We start from the raw sequence: 8,822 nt of genomic DNA on the forward strand, positions 1-8,822 counted from the left end.
AGAGAGAGAGAGAGAGAGAGAGAGAGAGAGAGAGAGAGAGAGAGAGACTCGAGCCAGCCGATTTGCTTTCCGCGTGCACTCCCTCGACTAAACTATCTTTTCCACCGAGTGACAAATGCCCGACTTCCCTGGTCCGTTTAAAAATATAGAACGGTATTTCGTGTTTAGGAACAGTCCATGCTTCCAATTTCATACGCGCGATGCCTCTGCGTGGGATAGACGGATCAGAATGAGAATTTTTAACGGACAATTTTTAATTAAAAAATGATTTTCGACCTTGGATCGTATACATTAAAGAATAAAGCGATAAAGTATTTTTGGTGGACGATTATTCATAGAAACTAAAATTTCATCCTGCGTTCTTGGATCTATCACAGATTTCGTACTCTGCGTAGGATAGACGGATCGGAATGAGAATTTTTAATTAAAAAATGATTTTCGACTTTATATCGTATACGCTAAAGAATAAAGTATTTTCGGTAGACGATTATTCGTAGAAGGGAGAATTACATCCTGTATCGTTCGATCTAACATTCGTATTACGACTACCCGTGATTCAACGTCTTCTTAGAAATCTCGAGTCGAACCGCATGCCAAGTTCACTGACAGACTCACCGTTCACACGCGAAACTGCGGGATCGTAATCGAGCGTAATGTTAATCGTAATTACTGGTAAAAGGAGGTTCTGTAGGGTAAAGATGTCGCACAGATAGGAAAGCGTGACATCACTGTCGATAAAAAACGAATTTTATCAGATTACGCGCTTTATCTCCCAATCCCTATCTCGTTACGTTGCGGGTTTCGATAATTCTTCGACTCTTCCAATGCTAAAACTGTTCCACGTATATTTTTAATAACTATCATATATCCGATTAAATCTAAGAAATTAAAAGGAATTTTTGTTAACGTAAATTGACGCACACTTCGACACTTTCGCTGCAATTATGATATTCTTTTTAACGAAAAATTTCTTACAAATGTTCTGATATAATTATTGTGAAAAACATATATTTGTGGTAACTTATTTTATATACGATTGCCGAACAAAAAAAAAAAAAAAAAAATGAAAACTGAAAAATAATAAAAACAACCATAGATTTTCAGTCGGACGCACATGTGCGTCATCCGCGGCGAAAGTGTTACGATCGCCTGTATTCCGGAAGATCGAAGATACTTGACGCTTTGTTCTAGCAGACGATAAATATAAATTTCTTCACGTTCTATGGACGACTGCCGTGAATCGATAACTCGCGAGACACACGTGAAGGAAATGGCGAACGACAATTACGCAAATTACTTTTGTAAATTATTAACCGCGTATGTGACTTTATTCTTGAACGAGTTACGCAAAAGAAAAAAAAAGAACGGATCGGAATTAATTAGCGCGTACAAAGCTCCCGTGGAAAATGGAGATGGACGTTGACGGGCCGTAGGTCGCGCTTGGTATTCATTGAAAGAAAACTGAGGTGTGCAGTAACTTCGATGATTTGAGGTTGGAGATCGATTTAATAGAAAATCGATCATTTTAGATTTTTCTACGCTAAGGTTCTAAGGTTTATACTCTTGGCGATATAAATGTGATGAAAAGTCACGCTTGGAATTCATTGAAAGAAAACTGACGCGTTAACTTCGTCGATGATTTGAGGTTAGGAATCGATTCCGTAGAAAATCGATAATTTCAGATTTTTGTACGCTAAGGTTCTAAGGTTTATACTCTTGGCGATATAAATGTGCCGAAAAGTCACGCTTCGAATTAATTGAAAGAAAACTGACGCGTTAACTTCGTCGATGATTTGAGGTTAGGAGATCGATTTAATAGAAAATCGATCATTTTAGATTTTTCTACGCTAAGGTTCTAAGGTTTATACTCTTGGCGATGTAAATGTGATGAAAATCACGCTTGGAATTCATTGAAAGAAAACTGACGCGTTAATATCGATAATTTCAGATTTTTGTACGCTAAGGTTCTAAGGCTTATACTCTTGGCGATATAAATGTGCGAACTCGATTTAAATATTGAAAAACTTACGAGGGAGATATATCGAGTTTGTCAGAAACAGCACTCGAGGATGAACGTCACGTTTCGTACACAATTGTGGAATATTCACAGATTCATCTTCTATGTATATGGATACGTATGCAATGAAGGTTTCGAATCGATCGATCGATTGAAAATCAATCAGTTACAACTCGATACTTTGGCGAATCGATTTTAGTCGCGTTAAATTTGACTCAATTATTAAGAATGATTTTTCTGCCCGCATCGGAAATCCTTCGCCCGTAATTCGCTCGAAGACCGTCTCGTACGTTTGGTTGCCGATGATTTGAGGTTATGGTCGTAGTAGTCGTAACCGCGACTCGAGAGGGAGCCAAACGGAGCGCCACGGCGCTACTTTCACGAAGCGAGAGCGAAATTCCTCGTCTACACACTCTCTCCTTGGCCAACACGCCCCGTCCTCGAGGCGTTCGCGAGCGATTCGCGTCGAGGAACGAACCGAGGACAAAGAAACCGACGCGACGGATCGCCTCGTTGCTTCCGGCGAAACGAATCGGCGTCATTGCGGTGCTCGCTTCTTCTACGTCGCAGCACGATGCCGCAGAAGAGATCGATATCCTCCTCGGTTACGGCTTTGATTATTCGCGGAAGCCGAGCACAGTTTCTAGCACATTCCACGATGAATCGTCGATTCGGAAAATAGGGTTAAGGGAGCACGGCTCGATAGAAGCGGTCGTCTCCGTAGGCAGCATGCGTGAAACACAATGTAACTTGTAGGCGGAGGGGGATTTGGCGAAGCGAAGAGAAAACGCGAAACAAAGAGGCAGAACAAGGCGGCGAACGAAGACAGAAGAAAAAAGAATAACGTTGCGACGACGTAACGTCGTGGTCTTACCTATAGTTAAAGTCTTTTGTACAATAAATATTTAAATAAATACACGATCAGCGTATTCCGTGGTCTCTCGCGCGACGAACGGGAGGGGGTCCGAAAAACTGACTAGACTCTCTCTCTGATATTGCTAGTTCCTTTTTGTCCGGGGGGGTAAAGAGCGAGACCGTATTACGCGAGAAACTACGCCGGGTCTTTTTCCTCAGTCACACTCAGTTACGATACCACACATCCCTCAGTGACCACTCCCGCACAGCGACTGAGCCGGCAACGCTGCTCGTGGTGGGGACTCGGCGCGCCTCGTGCCGGGACTCGGTCGCGCTCGACCGTCGTCGGCACTCGTCGCTCTTCGTCGGCGGCTTTCGTGCCCGAGCCGAAGTATTGATCGGCTCGCCCAGCATGGCCGGCTAAACGAAGGCTGGGTGGGGCAGCGGCGCACACGGCCGTCCCGGGACACCAGACATGGGACGCGATGCGTCGCGTCGCGACGCGACGTACTGCGCTAACGTTACGCAGCGCTGCGCTTAACACTAGAATCAGTGGTGCACAACCTCCCCAGGGGACTAAATAAAATAAATAAACGTACTGTTTGTCCTCCGACCAGGGCCCGACACCTTCCTTAACTTACACCTCACGTTTCAACACATTTTTTCCGTAGCTTTTAACGAGTAACAATAAATTTAGGAGCAAAGTCTATTCTGCACGGTCAACGTTAGGTTTTACGTTTATATTTCTACGGGAACCGTTTATATTTTACGTCGATCACTAACTCGGATTTTGATCCATTTAAAAAGATAAGCATCTATTCAAATTTATCCTTGTCTAAGCTTCCCAATTTATTTTTAATAAATCTACCTTGCTTATTTAAGTATTACTTCGATAATAGAGATCTGATAAGAGATCTCCGTGAACCTAGCGTTAATGTCGTTAATATACGTCGATAAGTTTCTTTGGTAGAAGCTCGTGAAGCAAAAAATGAGTGAATTAATTTTCGGGTCATCTAACTTAATATTTAAGGGTCGCGTTCAACGGCTCGGAAAAATTGTATCGGACTAATTGTTCCGTGCGATGAGGATAACGCTGTTGGAAAAGTACTCCGTCGGATGTCTTGTTGGATAATGATGTCTCAACGCTATCTTTGGTACTATCAAATTTATGGACATGGTGAAATTAGGTATACGTTCGATGTTGGTTGTCTCTAATATTAAACGCGATACGCGTTATCAAGCATCGTCGCGCACACGAGACACTACCCCCTTTACTTCCGTCTATTTAATTAACTTACAATGCTACTTGATAGCGAATTGCAACAGAGCATGCAAGAATTACACTAATATTTGTCAAGTTACAAAAGACGATACACGGTAGCTCCTTTGCATTTCTAATGTTGCCTATGAATTTTGATATGCATAGGATGATTCTAGAAACTGGGGTGACTGCTTTTCAAAGCGAAGGTGAAGTCTTCCGATGATATAATTTCTGTTAGGTGCACTCGTCCTTTTTAACAGAACTCGTGCATTCATTCGATACTTCTCTTCGTTCCGCATTCGCGAATCTTATTCATCTCTGGTTGGTAGCAGGAAATTCGTAATACTTGCGAGTAATTATTATTCTATATCCCATTAGCCCCCGGGTTAATAAATTTATCTTTTCCGTCTCTCTTCTTCCTTTTCCTTCTCCGTTCCAGTTACTCGCGAACGTATTCTCAGCCATTCTGTTGGAAAATTAACCCCGACTCGCCATCTTGGTCTTCCACCCTAACTTCCTGTCTCTTTCCGCTCCACACCTATTCGCAGCCCGGCGAAATATTTCTTAATTGCCGTCACTTGCTATTCGTAATGTTTCTTCGAAATGATGTCATCCGCGGGGCAACGTTTACGGATGACTTCGCGGAATATCGAGGTTCTACTTAACGGAACAATACGAAAATCCTGCCCGAGACACGATGGTTATTTGCATTTTTGCGAACGTTCCGTGACTTATTTTCTCTTCGACCGGCACGATTTAGTGAGTCAGAGAAACTCGAGTAATCGGGCGAGATAAAAACGTTCGTTCGGGTCACTATTAGAGAACGTTGAACGACGACTCGATGCAACGCGTGGAAATTTGTTGAAACAAAAAATTCTCGACGAGTAGAGTTATTATTTCAACGTTGAACTGTTTCGAAGGCGTTTAGATAGAAAATTTCGAATTGTGTTTGTCGGTGATAAAAAGGCCTGGAAAAATTATGACGCCCCACGGGACAGCGCAAAATCAAATCCCCAACGTGACGCGTGAGCACGTGCTCGGACATGTGATATCCGGTTTGCGTTAACGGTTCGTTTTGGAAATAAATAACGCATTCGGACGTCAGCTGCCATTTAAAGATACAGGGCTTGGCTATGGACGAAGTTCTCAACGAATATAGAGCGAATGTTTGTCTACTGTAATTTTCAATAATTCTTCCTTGTTTAACTCTTTGCGCTCGGGTGGCGTCTCTAGGGTGACATGTGTAATTTAAAAGTGATTTTATGAACGTACAATTTCAAATTCACTTACATCGGAATACAACTAATTATTAATTGAAATAATGTACAATGAGTCGTGAACGTTCGTAGATGTTTTTCTTGGAAGCAGAGTTTTTTTTTTTTTTTTTAATTACTTTGTTTAAGGTCACAGCAACTACGTGGTTATTAGTGGCCAAGTTAATATTTACAATTCAAATTACAATTTACTCGTTATTTCATATTTCATTAATATATCTACTAGTTTGAGAAATTCGTTTCTACCGTTGAGAATCGTGTGCATATTATTTAAAAGTTTGAATTCTACTCGATCGTGCTGCATTCCTTGACATTCTTCAATCGAATGTTTAACCGTGAGAGGTTCGTCACAAAAGGTGCATAATGGTGGCTGTGATTTCGTTACTTCGTAACAATGGGTTTGTGTGGCCAATTCTCAATCTTTGGTTTCGCAGAAATTTATTATAAAAACGGACTGGATTTGATTCGATAGAAAAATGCCTCGATCGCAAAGGGTTAAAAGCAAAGAGAATTCTAACGAATCGTTAGATCTCAAATCGGATATACTTTTATTTATATCCAGAATTATTGTTCATTTTCTATGTCTCGCGAGCTGTGGCTCGTGGAGCAAACACGTTGGCCATCTTGTAAGCAAATTATGGCTCGGCAACTCCGGACTCAGGGTCGTTGCCCCTGGAGAGAAATTTTCACGTACTCGTGAATTTATTTCTCGGTAGCGAGAAAGAGATACGCCTTGAAATTTGTTGACGTTATTCCGTTTGTCCTTAAATATAAAATAAGGAAAAGGAGTGAATAAAAATACTCCGAGCACAGTGTTAAAATTTTAATTTGATAAATGTCCGAGTGTATATGTGTCCGAGTACGTAGTCCGAGATCAATGATTAATCAGAAACTTGTGACTGATTGTTGCAAAGAATTCGCGCAAAATTATGTCCGATTGGTGGTCAGTTTCGACAAAAATGAAATAATGGAACGTCTAAGACGCGAATCGCGGTCCCGAGCAGAAGTCGGCAAACGCGAAATTAGATACAGCGGCAGAATAGAAAAAGAGGCAATTGCGGAAGGTACAATAGCGGAATCGAGAAGAAGAGCGCAGAAATAAGGGTTGGCTGGTGAGGCTGAAATGAAATATTGATCTGCGGAGGCGCGCGCAACCCCTGCAGCCGACCCGCCCTTCCTTCTTCCTTGGCCACCATTTTCCACCCCCTTCTCTTTCCCTCTCTCTCTCTCTTTCTATCTAACTCCGGTGCTTTCGAAAAACGCCTTGTCTAAATTACTCGAGGAACTCAATTCACCATCGAACTTGAAATCGAAGATTTTAAAATTCGATAAAATAACAGCTTTTAAAATTCATCAAGATGTCGAAGTTACGAACCGTTACGGTACAACGATCCTCTCCACCATTGATGAACTAATTCCTTGTCAATTTATTCTTGGATATAATATATACGTATATCAAATTAAAATATCAATGACACGGATACGCCCAATTGTCGAGAGAACAGTGGAGACCCATCGCCGAACTTTATTCGTACGCGAGGCTGAACGTGGGAATTCTATACGAGGCCACCATGAATCGATATAGAACAATATAGCGCGACGAGAATGTAGAGGTACCCAGTTGTCCAAGAAACATGTACAAACGCGTATATATTTGCACGTATATATCGCGACGAGTATATTCGGCCTTAATAACGCGCACGTTTATCATTCCGCATTTATCGTTCTACTTTCCGGATGACGTCAATGAAAATTTAAAGTTACAAGTACAATAAGCAAAATGTTAGCCTGCATGTAATTTTCTATCGTGGGGAAACTTGGGTTACGACTAAAAATATATATATATATATATATATAGGAATAAATAATAAATATATGTATTATTAAATATATATATAAACGTGTATAGATACGTTAGATACAACAGAGATCAAGAAATCTTGGAAAATCAAGACCTTGGAAAGTTGTTCTTTTAACGTACCGAACTTGTTATAATTTTACAGTGGAATACTTTAGACCGGACCTTTTTAAACTACGGGGTCGCTACCCCAAATGAGGTCGATGAGCGAAATCTTGGAGATGCGAAATGTTTATGTAAAATGTATAAATATTTGTGAGAGTTTGAAAATTCAGCAACGCTGACCTGTAGTGCGAACTAGTACAGGAATTGTAACACGAGAATCGACATCGCACGAATAATACAATTTCTTTCATTTATACTTTATTTATTTTATATATTTTGGGTTGCGAGAAAAATCATAAACGGGATCGTGAAAGAAAGGAAGTTTAGAAGGCCGCTGCTTTACACGAAAATATACTTGAACGATGTTTCATGGAAAGGTACGGTAGAGGTTGTTCTGCGAAACACCGTTGTCGTTTCCATAGGCAACAAAGGGAACGAGTAAACAGATTGCGAGATACGGTAACGATATGATTTCGTTTCATCCGTCCACGACCTTCGAATTTGTAACACAAAGTTCCTGGCAAGCAACGATAATATATTTACCGATTACCGGTCTATGGATACACCACATCCGTATCGACTGCTGCCAATTACGTCGATATCGTGCATGTACGCAACCCCTGTGAACGAGGTACACCGCTACGAAACAATTACTCGCGCGGAGCCAATCACTATCGACGTTACAACGATTTCGATAAAGGACGAATAAATACACGAGCTATATTTTACTCTCGTGTTTCATTTTCCGAAACAAGGCGATCACAATTTAAACACGTTACTTGTAAAATAAAAGCGAATGAAGAATGTCGTCAACGAATCAATTTTTATTCCTACTCGTATCACGATTTATTTTTATACCTAAATTTTCCCAAACGAAGCAATCGCAACCTGACATAAATTTTCCGAAACAAGGCGATCGCATTTTAAATATGTTACTTGTAAAATAAAAGCGAATGAAGAATGTCGTCAACGAATCAATTTTTATTCCTATTCGTATCACGATTTATTTTTATACCTAAATTTTCCAAAACGAAGCAATCGCAACCTGACATAAATTTTCCGAAACAAGGCGATCGCAATTTAAATATGTTACTTGTAAAATAACAGCGAATGAAGAATGTCGTCAACGAATCAATTTTTATTCCTACTCGTATCACGATTTATTTTTATACCTAAATACGTATTTTCCCCCATCCCTGAAGCTATGTGAACCTGGCACCAGACTTTTCGAAAATTAATTTTTTTTCTAAAAAATTATAGTATTTCGTTTGTACCTACGCCAATAAATAAATAAAAAAAAATTTTTTAAATAGCCAGCACCCGAGATATTTGAAATCTGTTTTTTCCCTATCCTTTAGAATCGTTTGTACCCGTTTGTACCGCCTTTCGTTTCGTTTGTACCTCGATAGTTTAAATTGTACAAGCAATTGTTGATATGCGTAATAGAGAAGT

The 8,822-nt window shown here is 40.4% G+C and overlaps 1 protein-coding gene across 2 annotated transcripts in view; it reads right to left on the reverse strand.

The window, feature by feature from the left end:
• The window catches only part of LOC128896130 (14-3-3 protein zeta), a 49,786-nt gene that overhangs the window by 18,164 nt on the left and 22,800 nt on the right, over nt 1-8,822 (reverse strand). Inside the window, exon 1 of one of the 2 annotated variants that reach the window (XM_054159350.1) lies at nt 2,892-3,155. The exons of the other annotated variant lie outside the window; for it this stretch is intronic. The gene's annotated coding sequence lies outside the window, so the exon portion shown is untranslated. Of the gene's footprint in view, nt 1-2,891; nt 3,156-8,822 lie in introns of those variants that run through there. 2 annotated transcript variants of the gene reach the window in all.

This window comes from Hylaeus anthracinus, unplaced genomic scaffold, assembly GCF_026225885.1.
Source record: "Hylaeus anthracinus isolate JK02 unplaced genomic scaffold, UHH_iyHylAnth1.0_haploid 5, whole genome shotgun sequence".
Lineage (NCBI taxonomy): Eukaryota > Metazoa > Arthropoda > Insecta > Hymenoptera > Colletidae > Hylaeus > Hylaeus anthracinus.